General features: G+C 42.5%; 1 pseudogene; it reads right to left on the reverse strand.

Moving 5' to 3' along the window:
- Positions 1-14,229: 14,229 nt before the first annotated feature.
- LOC148436116 (kinesin-like protein KIF19 pseudogene) lies at positions 14,230-22,973 on the reverse strand (annotated as a pseudogene).
- Positions 22,974-23,193: the final 220 nt, after the last annotated feature.

A 23,193-nucleotide genomic window follows, 5' to 3' on the forward strand; every position in this document is an offset into this window, starting at 1 on the left:
ATTTGCAAGCCATTTATTCTCATAATTTGGAGATTGAATCTACTGCACCTTACACAGAGGAATTGAGTGTGTTTTTTACCATCATTTTTTCATTTTTATGAACAGTATCATGTAATAATGGTTCTCCTGTAAAGAGAAGAACCACAAATCTTACGCTGGATACATTTTTATGCTGTATACAAACTGGTGATATGTACCAAGCTCTGGAAAGCAATAAATTGGAAAGTGATAAATTAACGACCAAATTAGCTCCTGTCATTTTTCAAACACAGCCTGCAACATGACAGTTAGGAGTTGAGTGGCTGGTAGTTTATCACTCTCCAATTGATCACTTTCCAGAGCTTAGTACATCTCCCCCTGTGTTGCCATTCTTTGGATGCATTAATTAAGAGCTCCAGCTGAGTATAGAGAGCTTTTTTATTCATTTATATATATATATTACAGTGCATACGGAAAGTAGTCACAACGCTTCACTTTTTCCACATTTTGTTACAGCCTTATTCCAAAATGGAATAAATTAATTTTTGTCCTCAAAAATCTACACACAATACCCCATAATGACAGCGTGTAAAAAGTTTTTTTGAGATTTTTGCAAATTTAATTAAAAAAAAAAACTAAGCAATCACATGTACTTAAGTATTCACAACTTTTGCTCAATACTTTGTTGATGTACCTTTGGCAGCAATTACAGCCGCAAGTATTTTTGAATGTGATGCCACAAGCTTGGCACACCTATCTTTGGGCAGTTTTGCTTATATCTCTTGGCAGCACCTCTCAAGCTCCATCAGGTTGGATGGGAAGCGTCTATGCACAACCATTTTCAGATCTCTCCAGAGATGTTCAATTGCACTCAAGTCTGGGCTCTGGCTGGGCCACTCAAGGACATTCACAGAGTTTTCCTGAAGCCACTCCTTTGCTATCTTGGCTGTGTGCTTAGGGTTGTTGTCCTGCTGAAAGATGAACTGTCGCCCCAGTCTGAGGTCAAGAGCGCTCTGGAGCAGGTTTTCATCCAGGATGTCTCTGTACATTGCTGCATTCATCTTTCCCTCTATCCTGAATAATCTCCCAGTACCTGCCGCTGAAAAACATCCCCACAGCATGACATGCTATAGGCCTGGTGATGAGCGGTGCCTGGTTTCCTCCAAACATAACACCTGGCATTCACCCCAAAGAGTTCAATCTTTGTCTCTCATGGTCTGAGAGTCCTTCTAGTGCATTTTGGCAAACTCCAGGTGGGCTGCCATGTGCTTTTTACTAAGGAGTGGCTTCCGTCTGGCCACTCTGCCATACAGGCCTGATTGGTCGATTGCTGCAGAGATGGTTGTCCTTCTGAAAGGTTCTTCTCTCTCCACAGAGGAATGCTGTCACTCTGACAGAGTGACCATCTGGTCCTTGGTCACCTCCCTGACTAGGACCCTTCTCCCCCGATCGCTCAGTTTAGATGGCCGTCCAACTCTAGGAAGAGTCCTGGTGGTTCTGAACTTCTTCCATTTATGGATGATGGAGGCCACTGTGCTAATTGGGATCTGCAAAGTAGCACATATTTTTCTGTACCCTTCCCCAGATTTGTGCCTCGAGACAATCTTGTCTCGGAGGTCTACAGACAATTCCTTGGACTTCATGCTTTTTTTGTGCTCTGATATGCACTGTCAAGTGTGGGACCTTATATAGACAGGTGTATGCCTTTCAAAATCATGTCCAATCAACCGAATTTACCACAGGTGGGCTCCAATTAATCTGTAGGAACATCTCAAGAATGATCAGTGGAAACCGAATGCACCTGAGCTCAATTTTGAGCTTCATGGCAAAGGCCGTCAATACTTATGTACATGTGATTTCTGTTTTTTTTTTTTAAATAAATGTGCAAAAATCTAAAAAAACTTTTTACACGTTGTCATTATGTGGTATTGTGTGTAGAATTTTGAGGACAAAAATGAATTCATTCCATTTAGGAATTAGGCTCTAAGATAACAAAATGTGGAAAAAGTGAAGCGGTGTGAATACTTTCCGGATGCACGGTATGTATTTATTTTCTACGATTTCCTGTATCTGAATCCAGAGTTCACATTATTGGGGAAGCAGTTCAGTGTATTATTGTATTTTATTTCCTTGTCTTTTCTTGTGTTTTATCATTTAAATTTTACTATATTTTATTGTGGATTAAACATATTAGATCTGACAGCGTCTTGAACTACTTTATTTAATGATTTTGTCTTTAAGTGGCATATGTTACATTTCTGTAATAATTTGGCGAATAAATTCCCCTATTATCGCAGATTTTTGCCACGCTAAAAAAAAAGCTATCGGCAGAATGTACAAAATGATTCCAAGTAAAATCGCAAAGCAAGAACCACTGTGGAATGTGAAACTAGTGTAGAGATGCGATGGTTCTCATATCAGCTTATCGCCAATTTGTAGACCAGCACTCTGGAATCTGAAGCACTGCGCATGTGCCTGGAATAAGCGGAACATGTGCAGTCATCCAAACCACAAACATCATATTTTCGTTACCCAATAAGATAGGATTACAATTACTCAATTAAAATACATCAAACATTGTGGATCCATGTACTTACCCGTGTAGAATAATTGATGAGAATTAAAGATTCAGTTAAAGTGGACTGTGATGAAGGTTCCTGCTCACGAGTAACAAGTAGACGAATACCAGCTTTTCATCAAAATCCAGCCCAGGACATTGAATACAGGTTTCAAGCATTGTCACACCGGCTTGAATCATGTTTACACCAAAGGCTGGACCCGGGATTTTGCCGGGGCTTATGTCTGCCATCATCTCCAAGCACCGGGAATGCGGCTCTCCCTGTGAACGGGTCCCGGGTCGAATGACTATGAATACCCGTTTCCACTGAGCCTCACCCGGGTCTTTCCTGTGTAAAACCCTGCTTGAGACCCGGGAAGGAATGCCAGATCACCCGACCTGGGACCTTTTTCTAGAAGCAGTTTCCCCTGAGCCACAGCCTGGGTTTACACAGCAATAACCTGGGTTTTAGTGGCAGTGGAAAAGGGGTATAGGGAAAAGGAGGAGCTTTACTACATGGGAGTTCTCATATATGGGTGGGCTCTCCAGATACCCCTCTCCTACCTTCTTCTTACGAAAAAGCCATTTCTACGTTATCTGAGGTATGCGACAAACAGGAGCAAGACAATAAATATTTGCGATATTTGAATGATACATATGAAAATATCACATTTCCACTATTTTTAAATTGCAAGACGGAGGATTTGCGATCTTTACTAAATAGATATTTATTGTAATAAGTTTCAAAGAAAAAAAAAAAAATCTTGTATACATCTGAATGATACTACATTATTGCATTTATCAATCAATAATTAATTAAAACGCTTTTGTTTGGCGGAATCCATCTTGTTATATCCACCCCTAATTCTTACATGATAGCCACTGAGCTAGTATCTCTTTTTGACCCAGATTGTCATTTATTTGCCACTTCCTAACTTGTATATCACTCTGGGGTCTATTTATCAAGCAGTGAAAAGCGAGGAGAAGTAGACCAGTGGAGAAGTTGCCCATGCTTTGAAGTAACATTTATCAAGTACAGTCTATAATATAATAGGTAGGAGCTGATTGGTTGCTATGAGCAACTTCTCCACTGGTCCACTTCTCCACGTTTGTCACTGCTTGATACATACAGTAGGCCCCTCTATTAGGTTGAATAAAACTTTTGTCACTACATTACTTTTGTGAGTCATTGCCATTTAGGCAATACACCTAAACTTTAAACAACCTATTCTATACTGTTTAGGGGGTTTTCAATTACCTCACTGGGAGATTCAATTAGTGGGTGTTACCCGGTAGAAGCCTATGGGCTTCTTATCAAGACACCCCCTGAAGAAGAATACTGGCAGTCATTTTGGGGTTTATTTACTAAGTTGTGTTAGGAGATAAAGAGAATGGAGATAAGGTACCAGCCAATCAGCTCCTAACTGCCATGTCACAGGCTGTGTTTGAAAAATGACAGTTAGGAGCTGATTGGCTGGTACCTTACCTCCGTTCACTTTATCACCTAACACTTTAGTAAATAGAGCCCTATATCAGGTGATCAGCTCTCCAAAGAGCCCTGTATTTATGAAGCTACCGTTTATTCTGAAACAGCAGTTTCTGACTCACAAGTGACCTCTGCCGCAATTGCTGACCCCACACAGCTATTGAGTGACTTATGAAATGACATCCCAGAGATCAGAGTGTCACATGGGAACACCACGTACCCGGGCAGCAGAGGTTGGTTAAATCCACCTACGATGTAGTTCCCCTAACCCAATATGCGGTGGGATTGGCTTTAGCCCGAAGACTTCACGGAATATGTTGCGTTTTACTGACTGAACAATGGGGCTTGTATAACACTGTATCAAAATATTCCCTTAATCCACAGTGCTTCAATTTCTTCACTTGTCCTTTCTTTAAAAGATTTGATACATCTCCCCTTTACTAACATCTTCAGACCAATCACTTGGATATTGTAGTGGCAATAGGGGTAATAATTCAAACGTTTCCATATATACTGTACTGGCTGCAGTACTCGGCGTTGCCCGGTTTAAATCTTCAAGTTATTAAGTTATGAATGAGTTGGATGTAACTGTCAACATTTTAAAAATAATTAGCAGCTCTTCCAACACACCCATGAGGAAAGGCCTGCCTGCCGCACTTGGCCGTGAGGTCCGACTGGGACCCCAACCACTCCATTAGGCACCCCAGACCAATTGCCACCCCTTTTTTTCATCAAAATCCATCCAGTGAAAGGCTCAGAATAGGCTCCCCGGGTCAATTTTCTGCCCAGTATACACAAACGGCAGGTCCGACAGGGACCTCAACCCCAACCCCCTAGTATGTCTTCTGGGATCCAATGTTACCACTCTATTAAGTTTTCATTCAAATCTATCCAGTGGAAGGGCCAAAACAGGCTCCCTGGGTCAAAGTTCTGCCCAGCTCACTCGAAGTGGAGGTCCGATCGGCACCCTAATCTCCTTAAAAACTGGCCAGGATCCAACTGGACCACCTCGCATTGGTTTCATCCAAATCGGTGCAGGCATGCTTGAATGCATAACAGACCAATTAATTTTATATATAAGATTTCTGAAAGGATACCTAATTATCTGAGCAATTCTGTGATTATTATTGCACATGATATTAAAGTATCTATATTATCTATTTATTATTGACTCTCGCTACAAATACAGACCCTTATGAATACATTCAAATCACTGTATTATTTATTTGCAATTTCTAATATAATAAATGTGTAATTTTTGCATTTGAGATTTCTGTTTTTTTTGACTGGAGATACAGTACTTTCCTTTTTCCTAGTATTTTGTAGGAATTGTACAGCAGACTTTTTGTCTAGCAGCCTCAGGCCACCATTTGGTTTTAGACAGAATTCCCCAGGTACTCCTGCAACTGAGACTTTGGCTACAGTGATTAGAGAGGTTCAGATCACTAAGTTTTACTTTCAGTGACATTGTGCAATATACTGTAGCTTCAGCTATATTAGGTCACTGAGCCTTAGATACACTGTAATATAACATTTTCATTTTATACACTAACATATAGTCTATAGCTTCAGTGATCAGGGGATCAGATCGCTGATCTTAGTACAAAATCATGTACAGTATTACAACATAACCCAGCTGTTAGATCACTGATGTTCATTCCATGTGTTATATTCCAACACAAATATTAACTACATCAACTATTTCTGCAGTGACCAGAGAATAGATCACTGAGATTCGCTATAAATTATATGGCAATATAGATATTACCTGCAGCAATTGGAATGTTAGACAAATAATAACCCTTTCAGACAAGATCCAGGATATTGTCGGGTCTATCAACCCAGCAAATTCCCAGGTCTCAGGAAGCCGGCAGTCGAAATGACGACCGCTGGCTTCCCGACTATCAAATCCTGGTATGGGACTAATAAAAGGCGTTGAAATCCCGACGCCTATCATTATCCATAGGGCCGTAGCTAGGGTAGTGCGACCGGTGCCATCGCACAGGGCACCACAGGTCAGGGGGCGCTGTTTGGGCCTGTCAAATTTCTGTTTATCATCATTCTTGCTTCATCCCCAGCATCTCCTGGCCTCTCCTATGTCTTCCCTGGCCCTTCCCCATGAAGCCATGGCCCTTTTTTGGGTGCATTATGTCCCTTTGAAAAATGAGGGGGGCACCAATGCTCTTTCTGGCACTGGGCACCAAAAAGTCTAGTTACGACTCTGATTATCCACCCATCGAAATCCCGATGCCCGGCATACCGAACAAACGTAAGGCGGGCTAGGGAGCGGACAGCACCCCTGGGGGAAGTTTAGGGTTAGGCACTAGGGGAGGGTTATGGGGGGAGCAGGTTAGAGATTGTATAGTACCTTGTCGGGATCTTTACTCTTCTGACCACCGGTGTCAGTATTACATTCGCTGGTCTCACGTCCAGTGGTATGTCATACCGAATCCCTCAGCCCAACCCTGGTAAAAAGCAGGGCCATGGACCCAGGACTGTATCTTACATTCACATATATCTAAAAACCAGGCTCAATGCACGTTCATGTGCCAAAACCTGGGTTTTTGCTCTATGTGAGAAAAGGGTGTTTGTTAAATATAGATAGACACACCTACATTATAAGAGCTAAGGCATAGCAGTGACTCTACGAATTAGGTTTTCAATTCTCAATTGTAAAACGCAGCGTAATATGCTGGCGCTATATATAAGTGACTGTTCATAAATAAAATAAATAATAATTTGTAACGTTTGGTTTCAGAGATTTTGGAGTGCAACATAGTAACATCTTTGGGCCTGATTCAGCATGGATCGCAATTGTGATTGCAGCTGCGAAATCGCACACAATGCAGCTGTGAAAATATACTAACATCTGCCACAGCTCAGCCAGCATAGAGATGCCCACTGCTGCTTTCTCACATCCGTAATACCTCGCACTCCTTGGTATACATGGGTAACATCGAAGCACATCGGCCCGTCACACAGCATTTACAGTAGGTCTGACCCCATCGCAGAAACTGCAAGATTCATCGCACGCAGTGAGTACTCAGGCTGCGTATGAAATCGCAGTGGCTAATTTATGCACACCCATACAACGGCATTCAAATGAACAGACACGCCTGCGTTTCTCCAACCACTCCCCCGTCACCGCCCCCAAACACTTATGGCCTGTCACTTGCTCTGTGATGGATTCCTATATGCGTGCGTAATCGCAGTGCTGAACAATCGGCCGGTCTGCGTACGTAGTTGCAATTGCGTACACTGCAAAATCAGGCCCTTTGTCAATTAAGCAGAGTATTATTCTTAAATAGCCGATGGCTGCGAGGAAAATTGCACCCTCGGAGCTTAACGTGCAGGTGATACAGGACCTAACTGAATAGATCCGAGCTGACAATTAATTGGCTATGCCCCTCGGGTTTCAGTGTTTGAGATATGTCCAAGACATCTACAGACTTCAAGAAATTTCAATGTCTTTCTCCACAAATTCCTCAAAGCATATGTCCGATATGCACTAGGTAATTGGTCCCCAACAAATGGTCAATGGGTTCTTATTGAGATCCGAAGGCTCCATCAGAATATGAAATAAAGTGGTGTAAAAATATATATTGAATAAAATGATTCCATTGTAGGACAGATAGATTAAGGATATTGATATATGTCTCAAGGCTTCTTTGTGAATAGGAGAGATATACTGACAAGTTACAACCCTCCAATAGGGGTTATAGGGCAGTGCCGGACTAGGGCATGAAGTGCCAACCAGAGAATGCAGTAGTAGTGGCCCAAGCTTAATGGGTGTAGCCAGCCTCCAGAAGAGGAATGTCCAGCCACCAGAGGGTGTGTGGCCATCCACCACAGAGGAAATTGGGCAACCATGCAAATAACAGAGCTCCTTTATAAAAGAGGGGACAGTGGTGTGTCAGGACCACCCACTTTGATTAGCAGGAGGGCTAATACTGGTGTAGCTTCAATAGAAACAAACCAAGCACCCAAGTTTATCCATGATCCTGCTTCATGAAGTTACTGACTCCTAGAAGAGTGGGAGAGGCCTTCAGAAAGTAGGACCCACCGGGAATTTCCCCTGTACACCTGTGGGCCTGTCCAACCCAGTAAAGGGGGACTTTGTTAGTTAGGACGTCACACATACAATGATATATTTTTAATTTGTGTTACATCATCCCCAGATGCTCAATGGCTGTCATACAATAAAAAAAGATGAACTAAATTTCTTTTCACCCCCCTTCTGTCTGCTACCTCACTCCCCACTGTGAGCCCCTCCGCCCCATCCAATTTCAATGTCCCTAATGCATGAAGCTTTTATATTTGTTTCTGATTTTTAAGGTGGCAATCTTCTGCTTTGTCTGTATGCTTTAGAGAGAGAGAGAGCGAGAGAGACCCCAAAATAGGAAGAAAGGTTAAACTAGTACATCATCACTTCATCAAAATGTATTTAAACGTATACGTTTAGGAAGCCGGTGGACGGAATGCCGACTGCCGGCTACCATACAATTTAATCCCGATGAGGGACGAATGACAGACATCTAAATCTAGATGCCTGTCATTTAACTGATGTTGGGAGAACGGCGCCCGGCATCCCGATCGAGCGGATGCTGGGCACCGCAGCGGACAGCAGCGGGGGGGAGGGTTAGGTTTAGGGCTCCCGAGGGGGACTTGGGGATAGGCACCCCCCTGGGAGGTTAGGGTTAGCCTAGGGGGAGGGAGGGTTAGGCACTCCCGGGGGGAGGATAGGGTTAGGCACCCCCTCAGGGGACTTAGGTTTAGGCAGCGGGGGGAGGGCTAGGTTTAGGCACTTAGCGGGGGGATTAGGGTTAGGCACAGGGGGGGAGGTTAGGGATAAGGCACCCTAAAGGAGGCTTAGGGGGAAAAATAGGTTAGTTTATACTTACCTAGGGATGATCGGGATTTCCTCTGTCGGCCAGTCGCTGTCGGGATTTGAACTGCCGGCCAGGGGTCCAGCGGTAATTCATACCGATTCCATTTAAACCATTGTTTACTTGCATTGTTAATGGTAACAGACCACAAAAGATCAGAATAAGAGGAGACTAAATAACAGGTGTGGAGGAGTCTCCTTCCACTAAGCAATGATTGCTCAACTTTTTTTCTATAAGTCTCAGAAAAAAAGCCTTTTATTAGTACCTCTGGTATGAAGCAGGCTGGGCCAGGGGGCAGGGTGACAGATGCCCCCCGGGCCGGTCCCATTTTCTGCACTTAGGGCCGGCCGCTGGTCCCTGCAGAATGGGCTGTGCTTGGCAGTGCTTAGCGGGAATAGAGCAGAGTCAGACACATGGCCCCACCCCCTTATGTGCCAGCTCTCTCCCCTTCTGCCTGCTATCTGACAGAAGTGGCCATGCTCATTCAGCATCAGCCCCAGAGAGGATATGAGGAGCAGTACCGCAGCGCACCTGGCCCCAGCAGTCCCCTCACTGCCTCTAATGCACGGCTCATGCTTTCTCCTGTCCCTGGTGGCAGCTCCCCTCTACCTATAATACCCAGCACCTTGCCCCCTTCTCCAATTCCCATCCACTCTTTACTTGGCACCCAACTCCTCCTGGCTCCTCTCAACCCCTATTACGTGCTGGGGCACCGAAAGGGGGGCTGGAGGGCCTGGGTCTGACACCACTCCTCTGTCTGCGCTGTCTGTGGGGGGGAAGCAGTCACACCTCCCTCCTCTAGATTTGTACTGTGCAAAAACCAGGTTTTTTCTGAGGGGGCGTGGCCACGGCTCCTGCGAATAGGCCACACCCTTTCTATTCTCTACGGCCCTGATTACACGAGAGTAGTACCTGGCTTCCGTGTCCTGTTCAAGCCTACTACTGATCCTGGCTCTCCTCTAATACCAGGCAAGCACCCCTCCTCCTATGCCAGCCTATTTCTCCTGTCCCTATCTATACTCTAATGCCCAGCACCCCTCCTCTTCCTCCTATGCCAGCCAATTTATCCTATCCCTGGTTCTCCTCTAATACCTATTACCAGCACATCTCCTCCTCCTTCATTACCAGCCTACTCCTCCTGTGTCCTGTCCCCATTTCTCCTCTAATACCAAGCACCCCTCCTCCTCCTCCTCCTATGCCATTTCTCCTGTACCAGGCTATCTTTTTATGCCTATTACCCAGCATCCCTCCTCTTCCTCCAATACCATCCTACTCCTCCTTTGTCCCCGGCTCCGCTTCCTAAACATCAAGAAGAAGAGGGGCCATAAGGAACTGCAGCCAGAGTCAGAGCCCACATCCGGTTCCCAAAGAATAACATAAAGGTAAGAGAAAAGCCAGTCTACACACACACACACACACAAACAATATATGTATATGATACACATTACACGCACACGCTTGCTATGCAGGAGCTGCAGTTTATAGAAGAGAGCAGGACTGGGTGTCATTATGCCCATTCTCTTGCAGCATTATGCGAAGACCCCTCCGATATGCCGCGGTTGTAACTCTCGTCGAAGCCAAATAGATTGTAAGCAATCGCATAATTGCGCATAACCCGCTTCACGATATTCATCGTCCGCAGTCACTTCACGCACCCGATGCACATTTGCGCACGTACCCGTGTGCGATCGTGATCCCAATGTGCATGCAATCATCCAGTAGTGCACGCATCCCCATACAGCTGCCCTATGCCATATTGTGAATGGCACACCATGCTACTCTGCGACTGGGCGCTCGGCCCCATTTTAGATGAAATAAGTTAATATGGCAATATCTAAATAATGTATTGTACATCAATCGCACAGCAAGCTTTTTAATAATCCTTTCAGAAACCTCACCACAATGAACTGTGGGGGCCATTCAGACCCGCTCGTGAGCGTCAGGACGCTCGCAAGCGGGTCGATGTTCCCCACTGCGCATGCACACGACGGAGGGAGTTTCCATCGCTCCGGGTCTCGCACCAAAGGGGGCGTGCTGTCGATGTTGATTGGTGGGCCTTTGGTGGGCGTGCTGGGGGCGTGCCTGCCAGGCGGAGTTGTTCCCATGTGAACGCCTACCGTCTGAAGCCGGCCCCACTGACATCACTCCAGGGCTTGTGGCAGGGAGACCCTACCGCAGGGTCTCCAGTCACAAGTCCGATGGTCGCGATGGTCAAGACCATCGCGACCATCTTTTTGGCCGCTCGCATATGCTGTGGGTGGTCACCCACAGCTATACGAGCAGCCAGGAGGCCGCTCCATTGTCATGGAGGAGGGCCCTGATTCAGAGCGAGCGCTCTGGTCAGAGCGTTCAGCTCTGAATCAGGCCCTGTGTCCCATTCTAACAATAATCCAATGCTGAGTACACCAAAACATAACTTACATTTACCAATGTGCATAGTGCTAAATAGCGCATACACAAACTTCAATAACATACAAAGTGACACAGAAAATGTTCCATATAAAGAATATTATATTATAATAGGATGTCGACCGAATGATATATGTTGAACACTAGATATATGATATCTGACCCCAGGAATGAGATAAACTGGTCGTGTATGGTACCTACCGATTTCCTTATGTCTCCACAGGATTATGGATCAGACAGCATGAATATCAGAGGAAACACCGACAAGTTATGAAGATCTGGAGGATTCATATTATTTACTGTACAACTTTGTATGCATTGGCCCTTTGAATTAACAAACCTAGGGCGGGAGATTAGAAACAATGGGATCCTCTAACATAGTTCAGCCCCTAGTGACACCAAATGTATACTAACCATTGAAGTGCTGCATTAACTGTGACTCATAATAAAGGCCAATGAGCCCGCTTGTTTGTTATACAATTGAATCTAAAGTGAATGAAAACTGAGCCCTGGTTGAGTTGCTTACTCATACATTCCCATTCAATGAGTGGCAGCATCTTGTAAACGACTGTAATTCCTGGACCAGTGCGCTTGCGAATCGTGTGGTAATTGTATCATTTATTGTTATTTACTGTACTTTGGCGCTCATTGTTTAGATTAAGGCATTTATCCCCTGTTTACAATATAATATTTTTTGTGTGTCAGAAACACAAACTCTTGAGTGTGACTATGTTATTTATGTTAGTAAACTAGCGATATATGTGTTCCCCTAAGACAACCAATCTCTCTCTCTCTCTTCAGTAACATAATTTTAGATTCGTTACTCTCTGGCACAGCGGTTATCACTAACGCTGTCTCTGCGAGTTACGTTTAGTAAATAGCAGGGATAATTATGTTGGGAGGTATAGTGTTGCATTAAACAAATGCTTTATTTCAAGAATCAAGCATTTGTTTTTTTAATTCTGATGACATATCTGTAGAACAGGGAGTACCATCTTGATAGTTAAAAATTAGGACTGACACACATGGGCCAGTGCTTTGTGCATGCCCCCCAGGCTAAACTTTGCCAGCCAGCCCCTACCTCTGGTGGATAGGACGACCCCTTCCGGTTTATTACACTTACACTGTATTGTTGACAAAAAGTACATTCTGTTCTATAGCAAACCATCAACTAAATTATTTGAGTATCTATGTAATGGGCTACAACAGTGCCAGAAAGGTACTGCAAGATAACATCCAAATGTAGCAACAGGTACTAAAAACCACTTGGTAATATAAAATGGGTTTCCAGGGAAACAAGTAAACAAGCTCAGCTGGTAATATATTACTCTAACTCAACATTCTCAAACCTTTCTCTCCTGTAATTTACATAATTTACGTGTTCCCAAAGGTCCGCAAAAATATAGAAAGTCCACTAGGGAGACATATAGTCTTTGGTATAAATTCCGTCGCAGCAATCCTCTCCGTGACAGCAGACCCTGCTGCTACATTGTAAATGGACTTTCTGTCATTTGTGTTAAAAGGTTACAGGGTCAAATAAATACAGTGAGTCAGACAGACACCAGCACATTGTACTGTGTCTATGACTTGGAGGGTTCTTCATCACAACTTAAAAAAATAAAACAAGTTTACAACATCCTAAAAAGACTTCCTCCACCCAAAACTGAAAATGTAGTGTAGTTCAGTAAGATAAGTAAATACAAAGTTCTTGTTGCCATTGCTTCAAGGTTACCCCAATCCTACAGGAGCCCCAAGTGTAATCTTCAACCATCTCTCTTACTAAGGATTATTTAAACTAACAGAAGTATTGTCGTTGCCCCACATCCCATTCCCATTCCATGAAATGTTTCTGTAACAACTGGTAAAGAAGAGTCAGACATTTAGCCTCAATCATCTATGTCCATACTAGATTGTCACACACTGACCCATCCATCATCATCAGCAAATTTATTTCCTTTGCAGAAATACATTCACGGATAATTGGATTGACCCAATAGTTGTATGTTGACACCAGGTGCGTAACCAGGTACTTGAAGATCCCATAGCAAAACGTTTGTAAGGGCCCCTATGTACCACCCAATGGTGAAAAATGTATATAACAAATGTAACTTAGACAAAGAAGATGGGGCCCCCTCAGCTCTGGGCCCCATAGCAGCTGTGCCCCTTGCATCTATGGTAGTTACACCCTAGACTATCAACTATAAATATTTAAATGACTGCCCTAAAATTGTATATACGTACTTCTAGAACTTATCATCTTCCCCACGGGTTCTGGTTCTGTCTCTACTGGTTTCCTATAAAATCCTCTATGTCACATGTTGTTCCAGCCTCCAGTCTAATCCAAATATCCCATTTTATTTCTCTTCAAGAAATACTTATTTTTATTTTTGAATTGACACTTATGAATATTTACTATATTATGGTAAGCACTTATTTATATACAGTATATAATGTATGTGTGTATACTGTATATATAGATAGATAGATAGATAGATAGATATTTTTTTCAGCAGGAACTCCTGAACCTCTCATTATTATGACGTCCTAGGCCAAAATGTATTTTCCATAAAAAAAATATTTATTTTGAAGTCCCTTTTGAATGCCTTCTTTTTTTTAAATACTATATTTATGTTTATTATATATATATATATATATAATTGTTTTTCTATAGCTCCATCCCCAGTAGCTCCACCCACAGTTTCTGAACCTATTTCTCCAGAAAAATAACCCTGTATTATATATATATATATATATATAATATATATATATATATATATATATATATATATATATATATATATTTATTACACATATATATATACATGTACACACAGATAAGGTCCATATATATTTGGACACTGACACCATTTTTGTTTATTTTACCTGTTTACCAAGAAATAGTCACAGTCAAGTCATAGTTGCATAATGAATATGGTTTTATTTATTTTTTGATTATTGCAGCAAACCCGCGGTGTGTCTGATAACATCAATGTCCCGGGCTCTATGCATGTTCTCATGGTCCCGCTCTGGAGGACGAATTTAAGCTGCACATTGATTTGTCTGCCGCCCTCAGGGATCTTGTGGAGGACACAAACATGGTTATTCTCCACTTCAAATGCAGCCAGGTGTTTCTTTGGGATTGGGAAAATGGAGAGCAATTTCTGCCATGAACTCGTAATATCAGTGTCCTGGGAGCCGTGCACGTTGTTCTTATGGTGGGGCTCTGGAGGATGAATTTCTTTTTTGCTTCCTCTGCTGCCCTCAGTGGTCTTGGAGGGGAAACAGACACGGTTCCTCTCCACCAGTGTCTTGATGTCCTTGCCCTTGCTCCGATAGATCAGTGTGCTGCGAGAGTCTTCATACGCAGTGTCCGCAGGGCTGATGGGTGCGCTCATGACCATTCTAGTATTGCCTCTCAGTGCACCCTTTAGCAGCCAGGTCAACTTGCTGTCCTGAGAGTTGCCTATCTCTCATGTAGCGCCATAATGCAATTTCTGAGGGAGCGAGAAGGGAGCAGTTGATGTAACCACCTTCTTTCATGGTCTGGCCGCTGTTCTTAGTCTGGCTAGCTCGTTTTGATCCTGCCAGGTTTACCATGTACAGCCTGCCTGTGCCCACTCTATCACTACCTATCTGCTTTACGGTGACCTGTAAAACTGCATGGGAGCGGGATGATTTCTTATTGGCGGCCGTGGCTGCTTGAGAGCGCCGCTTATTTCCCTTCTTCAGCAAAGCCATGGTCTCTTCAGGACTGCTAGGGGAGAATTCAGCAATCCCTTCTATTTTGGTATTGCCATAGGGATCCTCTCTGAGGGCCAACAACCCAAAGGAAGGTCTTAGCAGATCCCTTACAGTTTCATTGTAGATCTCAGCATAGGACAATGACACAGCGAAGTTCTCTCAATGGCCTTGAACATATCCTTCAGGGTGCGAAATATTACTCTGGGCTCACAATCCTTACCCATCATAGTAAATGTCTTCCCTGTGCCTGTTGGACCATAGGCAAATATGGCAGCATTGTGCCCGAAAATAACATCACCCACTAAGTTTGATACACAGGGTCCTGGGTAGCTGCGTCATTGAACACTTCGTTAAATGTAAATGTTCTTTCTCTTGTCCTGTTTGAGCGCAGAACGTCATAAGGATCCTCGCCAGGGTCCTGCAATGGCACTGTCTGCTGTCCGAGCTGGTTTGTTATACATCGGGTGCCGTTCTTGATCTCTGGGCCTGATTCAGAGCTGGAAGCTATCAGCCGTTCGCTCGTACGCATTCAATTGTTTTAAACCACGCATCCGTCCGGTTCTCATTGCGCATGTGCGACCGGATCATTGCGGTCATTTTTCGTTCGCTCATATACACAGCGAACAGGAAGTGACCTATGTCATTTGATTGACAGAATGTTCCGTTTATGGGTGGTAACGGGGCTGGAGATGAGAAAACGCAGGCGTGGCAAGCCGTTTTTTGGGCGTACATGTATTATCTTGTGCGAACGTCCAATGTGGACGCTATTTTGTACACGTCACTGTACAGTTTCCATTATGACTGCTCGTTCAGCTTGTGGTAGGGTATTGGATCTCGCAAAGACGATGGTCTCTTCGTAGCTCCCTTAGCGAATCGATGTTTTACTATTCTCCTTTACAAGGCACAAGACCAATCACCTAATAATTGGATCACTTGCGAGAAGGTGATTTTCAATGGCCATGATTTATTAGCTAAATTTGGAATGCATGTTGTGTTCCTATTTGTTTGGGTTTTGTAATCACAGCAATCACAAAAATTAAGTTTAAATAAAGGTTAAAATGCTTGTTTTTTTTTGCTAAATACCGTACGCATGTTGTTGTCAGTTTTTTTGGTTTTTAAAAAGGCTAACACCTTTATTTTTATGTCTAATTTTTTGGGACAATTTGGTTACAATACAGAAAGACAATCATCTACTAATTGCTTTGCTTGTGTTATTGTTTACCTACCTGTTACCTTATGTTTTTTGGTTTTAAATATTTTTTAAAGTATATGACCTTTGTTATGTATTTAAGTATGTTTGTTCCAGTCCCTTTCAGCCATTTGCTAATGAATTGGACACACATTTTTTGAAGAATGGATTTTTATTTTTGCAAAAATTAAACGTTGTAATTTTTTGCCAAATGTGGCTTTTTTTACAGCCAATTTTTAATTTTATTTTACATTAAAACAAAAAAATGTAAAAAAAAAAACAATTCACAAGAAAGGAGAGGGAGGTTTGGTGTAGCCAAAATATGGGGCAAACACAGAGATGGAATTTGGGGAAATTAGCCAGTGCTGTCAACGCCTTCTCCCCCGCTTGGCTTGATGTTGGAGGGAGCATGATTTTGTCTGACTGGTTGTACGGCGTGCCTAGGCAGAGGTAGCTGGTGTTTCCTCTGAGCTAGGCATAGGGCTAGGCACATTTGGAGGGATAGCCGATGTTGCGCCAGAGGTGGAGGGCCCTGATGTTCCGGCAGGAAGGGAGGCCGGCTCCAACATGCGCAGGTGGACGAACTGCTCCAGGGCATTAGCTATTCTGACATTGGCCGCAGCGTTTTCCTCCAGGGCGTTCGCCACCCGTAGCAGATTGGTGTCCATCCTCAGCAGAATCTCGGTGTTTTTATCCATTTTATCATTGAGATCTGTAAGAAGGGCCACTGCCTGCGAGGGGGAAGGCCCTGGACTGTCCGCCACAGGCTCCCCAGCCAGAAATACTGCTTCCTCCCCTACGGAGCCAGCAGATCTACTGTGGCCAAACCTCAGTTCTGGAGCAGACTTGTCTTCTTCTGTGCTTGTGTGAAAAAGAGAGATCATAAAAATAGTAGTACATTTGTCTTTGTATTTAAACAAACATTTTTTAAAAAATTACCTGCAGCAACATGTGGAGCCGCAAAGTCTGGCATGTCTGTGTCCATGTTGGACACGCCAAACACCTCCTCTTCCTGCACACACCCCTGTGCCAGTTCCTCCAAATTGGTTAACTCCAATGACACAGGGGCTGGACCACCACCTGTCCCCCCTGCATGCCTAGCCCTATCAGCCAGTTTTTGTTAGAGCCGATATTTGAAGTCGCTCCATCTGTTGGTTAAAAATGTATGTTTAGTTTTTTAACTAAGTTTTTAGAATTGTGGAAATAGGTTCTATCATTTACTTATCGGCGTTTGACTTCTTTGGTTGAACGGACAAAATCACCAACACCATTGGCTATTTCCTCCCACAGTTTACATCTCTGGCTTGCACCCATATTTCGGGGTACCTGTGCCAGGTTATCCACGCACTGTTGCACCAAAGCCTCCATCTCCTTTCTTGTGAATTGTGGCTGCCTTTTTCATTTGGCCCCGGCCTGGGTACTTGGCCCCGTAGCCTCCTCATTGTCAGTCTCAACACCTTACAAAAAAAATAAACATTATTTTTTTTTTGGTGTGTTAACTTTACATTTGGAGCTACTTACTGTTTGGTCCTGGAATTTGGCTTTGCTGCTGTTCAGTGGACATGATTAAACCCTTGAATTCAGCAGACCCATTGTGGCCTCTCGTGATGTTTTTATAGATGCGTGTGCATTATACGGGCGCATCTATTGAGCGTCATTGATTTGAGCGGGAAAGTTAGGTCTATTTAAGGCTTTTTTGTAGCCTTGTTTCGGGGTGGGTTGATAGAAGTTGTTGGTGGATGTTCTAGGTGTGGAGTTGTTGATTGTGAAGGTGTTTGGATTTGCTGAGAGTTATCGAGTGGTTTTATTTTTTTTCGCATTTTTGTGTTTTTGTAATAAGCATTTTTTTTGGTTTTGAGGTAAGTTTGGTGGTTCGCTCTTTTGGTTTTATAATTTTTTTTTTTTTATAAAGTGTTTTTTTTTAGGAAATTTTATCTCCTTTCGTCTTGTGGACTGCATTTCGAGTCCATCTTTGTATGGTAAGTGTTTATTGAGATACATTAGACCCTGTTTATTGTTAACATTTATCATGTTTTTTTAAGGGATCTCATTATGCATTTTTTTTTTTTGGGCCCAAATGATTATTTGGCCATCAAAAATGCAAAATGTCTGGCGTATATTTTGTACAGCTCCTGTCTGTGGCATTAGCGTACCATTTAGCGGTATTTTTTGTCCTCTATTGCGTATATTTTGCACAGCTCCTGTCTGTGGCGTTAGCATACCATTTAGCGGTATTTTTTGTCCTCTATTGCGTATATTTTGCACAGCTCCTGTCTGTGGCGTTAGCGTACATTGGATTAATAGAATAAAATCAGACACTAACAACATCTGTGTAGTGCATGCATTCTTTATATTTTTGCCTTAGGCTGTCTTTATTTTGTTGTTGTTTTTTTAGTTTTTATTTATGTTAAATCTAATTCGTAGGTTTTCTTCAAGATGTCACTGCCTAACCCTGTAAGATTCTTCTTAATGTGTCAAAAAGATAAGTATATTTTCTTATTGTTAAATATTTGAAAAATAACTACATTGTCTATCATTTCAGATTGATGTTGGGCGAATTATAGTGGCAATGGTCCACGACCCCGACCAACCTGAACATCCTCCTAGGTGTAGGCATCATAGGCATGCAAGGCCCCAGATATTTAAACACGTGTCACCCTTTTTGGAATGCCTGATGATGTGGTTTTACGGCGGTATCGCCTACCACCCCAAATCATCCTAGACACTCTTTCATTAATAGAGAGTGATCTTGAAAGGCAAATTAACAATCCAACAGCAATACCACCACTTACGCAGTTAATGTCGGTGTTACATTTTTGCGCCTCAGGATCCTTCCAGACCACAGTTGGGAATGTTGTAGGCATTTCCCAATCCTCCTTTTCAAGGATCCTGAGGGCGGTCATGGATGCACTGTTTAAGCACCTACATCATTTTATTAATATGCCATTGGATATGGGTTCCCTTAATGTGGTGAAGCAGAAATTTTTCCAAATTGCAGGCTTCCCACACATCATAGGGGTTGTGGACGGCACTCACATACCACTTCAGCCTCCAGCAGCGCTGGAGGCCATATTTAGGAACCGCAAGCATTTCCATTCAATGAATGTAATGGTGGTATGTGATGCCTCCCTCCAGATCCTGTCCCTGAATGCCAAATTTCCAGGAAGTGCACATGATTAATTTGTCATCCGGCAATCAGGGCTTTGGCACAAATTAAACAACCTACAAGCTGGTGACACGTGGCTTCTGGGTAAGTGGTACCCCTAATTTTTAAACCAAACACTGTTGACTTAGAAATGGTACTGAATGTTTTTTTTTTCACAGGAGACAGTGGTTACCCTTGCATGCCCTGGCTACTCACTCCTTATTTGGTTCCCACACCAGGGCCACAAACTCAATATAATTCCGCACTTACTGCCACCAGGCAGGTGGTGGAGCATTGTATCAACCTTTTAAAAGGCCGATTTCGATGCCTTCACTCTGGTGGCGACCTCATGTATTTGCCGGCTATGGTTTCCAAAATTGTGGTCCTGTGTGGGATATTTCACAACATCGCCATAAGGAGTGGTGTCCCAATGCAGCCAGAGGATGCCTTGCCTGAGGATGGCCCTACCGAGGTTGGTCGGAGGAGAGTGTCAGGGGGGGCCATACGTGATGATGTCATTTCCCGCTTTTTCAGTTATTTGAATTTCCTTGGTTTTACATTTGTTGACATTGTGAAGACTGAAAATTATGTGTGTTTACTATCCTATGTTTCGAATTTTAACCTTTTTTTTTTTTGTGCAAAATCCAAACAACAACCTTCTTACTTCCTGAAAATGCTCGCCTGTGACATTAATGACTCCAAAATGACCTTTACACCTGGACAAATGTGTTTCTTACCTGATTTTGGGACAATATGCTGGCATGCACCATCTTCAAGCAGTTCTTGATTTTTTGTTTCCATTCTTTGTGTGTATTTGCTTTTTATTGTGAAAAATTGTATAATAAACTACTTTTAAAATTATTTCTTTTTTTTTACATGAAAAACCAGCAGATGGACAGTAGCTTTTAACTTAATTTACAAGTGTTTTTTTAAAAATGTAACTTTTTTGGGGAAAACAATTTTAAAAACAACATAACAATTAACAACATGTTTGCATAGTTGGGCCTACCTTTTTTATTATTTTTTAAATTATTATGGGAGTTGCATGGATATTTTTGACTAACTTAAATAATTACATAAGGGATTTTTTGCAAAACATTATGGAGTTAATGTCAATTGGACCAATTATTGGAAAGTCCAAATATGTATTTAAAGTTTGGGAAACCACTTTTTTTTAAAATAAAGTTTAACTTTTAAAGAATACTTACTCCAAAAAATTCGTATGCCACATTGTTTGCATTTTCATATGCAAAATCCATAAACCACAATGTTTACACCAAAAATTTTATTAAAAAATGACCTTGTGAGCTAATTTTGGAGTCAAAAAATTAGATTGGTTTAAACAAACAGCTTTTATTAACAAAATCATAAAACATAATAAATTAATGTTGCAAAAAGACAATCAAATGGTCCATTGCGACCAGCAGCTGGACCAAATGTCCCTTCATTGCCATTATCTGGCCCAAAATGGTTTGATCCCGCATCCTTGGGTCTGTAGAAAGACAAATATGAGTTTCAAATAAACGTGAATTCTTTAAAAAATACATACAAGAAAAACAGGATTTTTTACAGTTAAATAAAGTTTACATAACATGCTAATTTTGTTGCAAAACTATAGTGGTAACATAATTTTGCCTAAATTATCAATTGGCAAAAAAAAAAAAAAAAAAAAAGAACATGAGAATAGTGGTTTGAACAATCACTTTGGGATCTTAATTAATCCTTACACCATTTGTATATTGGTTTTAGTGTAGAAATTTAATAAAAAACAATGAAACTTGTATTCGGCTCTGGCATATGTAGTTATTGTAAAGTTTATTTTGTTTAGAAACATGAATAAATTGGTCAAAAATTTTGGAAAAAAACCCCACAAAATTACAAAGAAATAAAAAAGCGTTTAAAAAAAAAAAATCCAAAAAATGGACTGCCCATAGATTGTAAGCAGGGATACAACAGTGTAAGCATATAGGGCACATTTTTACACAATAATTGCAAACAACCCCCAAAAAATACCTGCAGGTTCAGGGCCAGATCCTCTTCCTCCGAAGTGGGCCAGTGGATCTAAGAAGACGGGGGCGAAATGTGCAGGGGGGATAAAGGGGAGGGGTTGGATTCCGGAGTGGGTGCATCAGGGGAGGGTGTGGGAATGCGGATGGGTAGGACAGGGGAGGGAGGGGTGATTTGGATTTGGGCAGCAGGAGAGGGAGGGGAAATAGGGATGACCAGGTCAGGGGAGGGTGGCGAAATTTGGGAGGAGTGGGCAGGGGAGGAGATGGTGGGAGTTGGGGAGAGGGGTCGGGCAGGCCTCCGTCTATGTCTCTGGATCCGCTCCTGACCTAAATGATGTATAGTTTGTAATATTAGCAAATATGCATACCCAAAAACATTTTTAATGTAAAACCTTAACCACAAAGAAAATATTAATCTTAAATAAAAAAAGAAGGTCTCATTTAGCCCGAAAAAAATGCAAACTGCACACATGCAGAACGCATTAATGCAAATTTACATCAGCAAAGACAAAAAGTAACAAGAGATTGTCATCGATATATAAACATTCAAATATCCACTTACGCCGACGGATCCTCATCCGAAGATGCGCAAGCAGGTGTGGGGCCCGGCGGCGTAAATCAGACCACCGGCGCTCTAATTGGCCGATGGTCCTCCGATATCCCAAGGCCCGCAGCCTAAGCCGCACCTCCGTGTACGCCCGGCACTTGCGTTGGTTGGTGATGTGGGGCGGCATGTCAGTAATTCTCCTATCAATTACTTCAGTGAGCACCAGCAGCTCAACACGTGTAAAAGCACTGGCTCTCATGATGGCAATGGTTTTTTTTTAAGACAAATCAGTTTTATTACATGGACCCCTAAATTTTGATTGGCTAATGTACTTTCATAAATAACATGAAGAATTCTATTGGTTAATGTGTGAGTCATGTGAACAACCCCTAAAAATATATTGTGAGTTATGATTGGCTTGCTGCATTTGGATGCGTTAGCAACAAGCCAGAAATAAAACAATTTCTAAATTATAAATCTAAATAAAAGCTAATAAAAAATCAAACAAACAGCCTTTGGAATGAAAAAAAACAAGCTTGCCGTTAAAAGCGGATGGATTCTACGGACCAAAATGAACACAAAACAAACAATAAAGTTTATTGACATTCCAAAAAAAAAAAAGATTGAAAACTTTCGACCAACAATTAAGTAAATTAAAGTAATGATTGGCATCAATCGATTCACGGATGTTTGACGAAGGAGAAACAAGGCAATCGACAAATGACAGGCCTACTTCCGGTCGTAATTGTGCGAGTGAACACTTCAGCCAAAAAAGAGTAGTGCGCTCACTATTTCGGACACTCATTAGCTAGAGGAGGGGTTGTGGAAATATGGGGCGGAAGAATTGCTACGAGCGGCCACACGTGCGAGCGCTTGGTTTGACATTTGGACGGACGTACCTCCTGCGGGCGAACGGCTGATAGCGTCCAGCTCTGAATCAGGCCCTCTGTCCCATGAAATGGACGTATGCGCAGAGCGACAGTCATCTGATGTTCTGTAACATGGTTACTTTTCTTCTTCTTCATGTTATCTCCAGATCCTTAACTCAGAAAAGTGGGGGCTCTGTATCTGTGTTGGCTCTATTCCAGCAGTATCAGATATAACCTAGGAAACAACCAGCTGCCTGTTAATACCCATCACACCTCAAAATTGTGGCATCATCAGCTGCCACAATTACATCACTATGACATCACTAGGTGCCCTGTGGCAGAGGGACACTGCTATGTAACTTAGGCAGGGCAGTGG

The sequence above is a fragment of the Taudactylus pleione genome, unplaced genomic scaffold, assembly GCF_031769625.1.
Source record: "Taudactylus pleione unplaced genomic scaffold, aTauple2 ptg001956l, whole genome shotgun sequence".
NCBI lineage: Eukaryota > Metazoa > Chordata > Amphibia > Anura > Myobatrachidae > Taudactylus > Taudactylus pleione.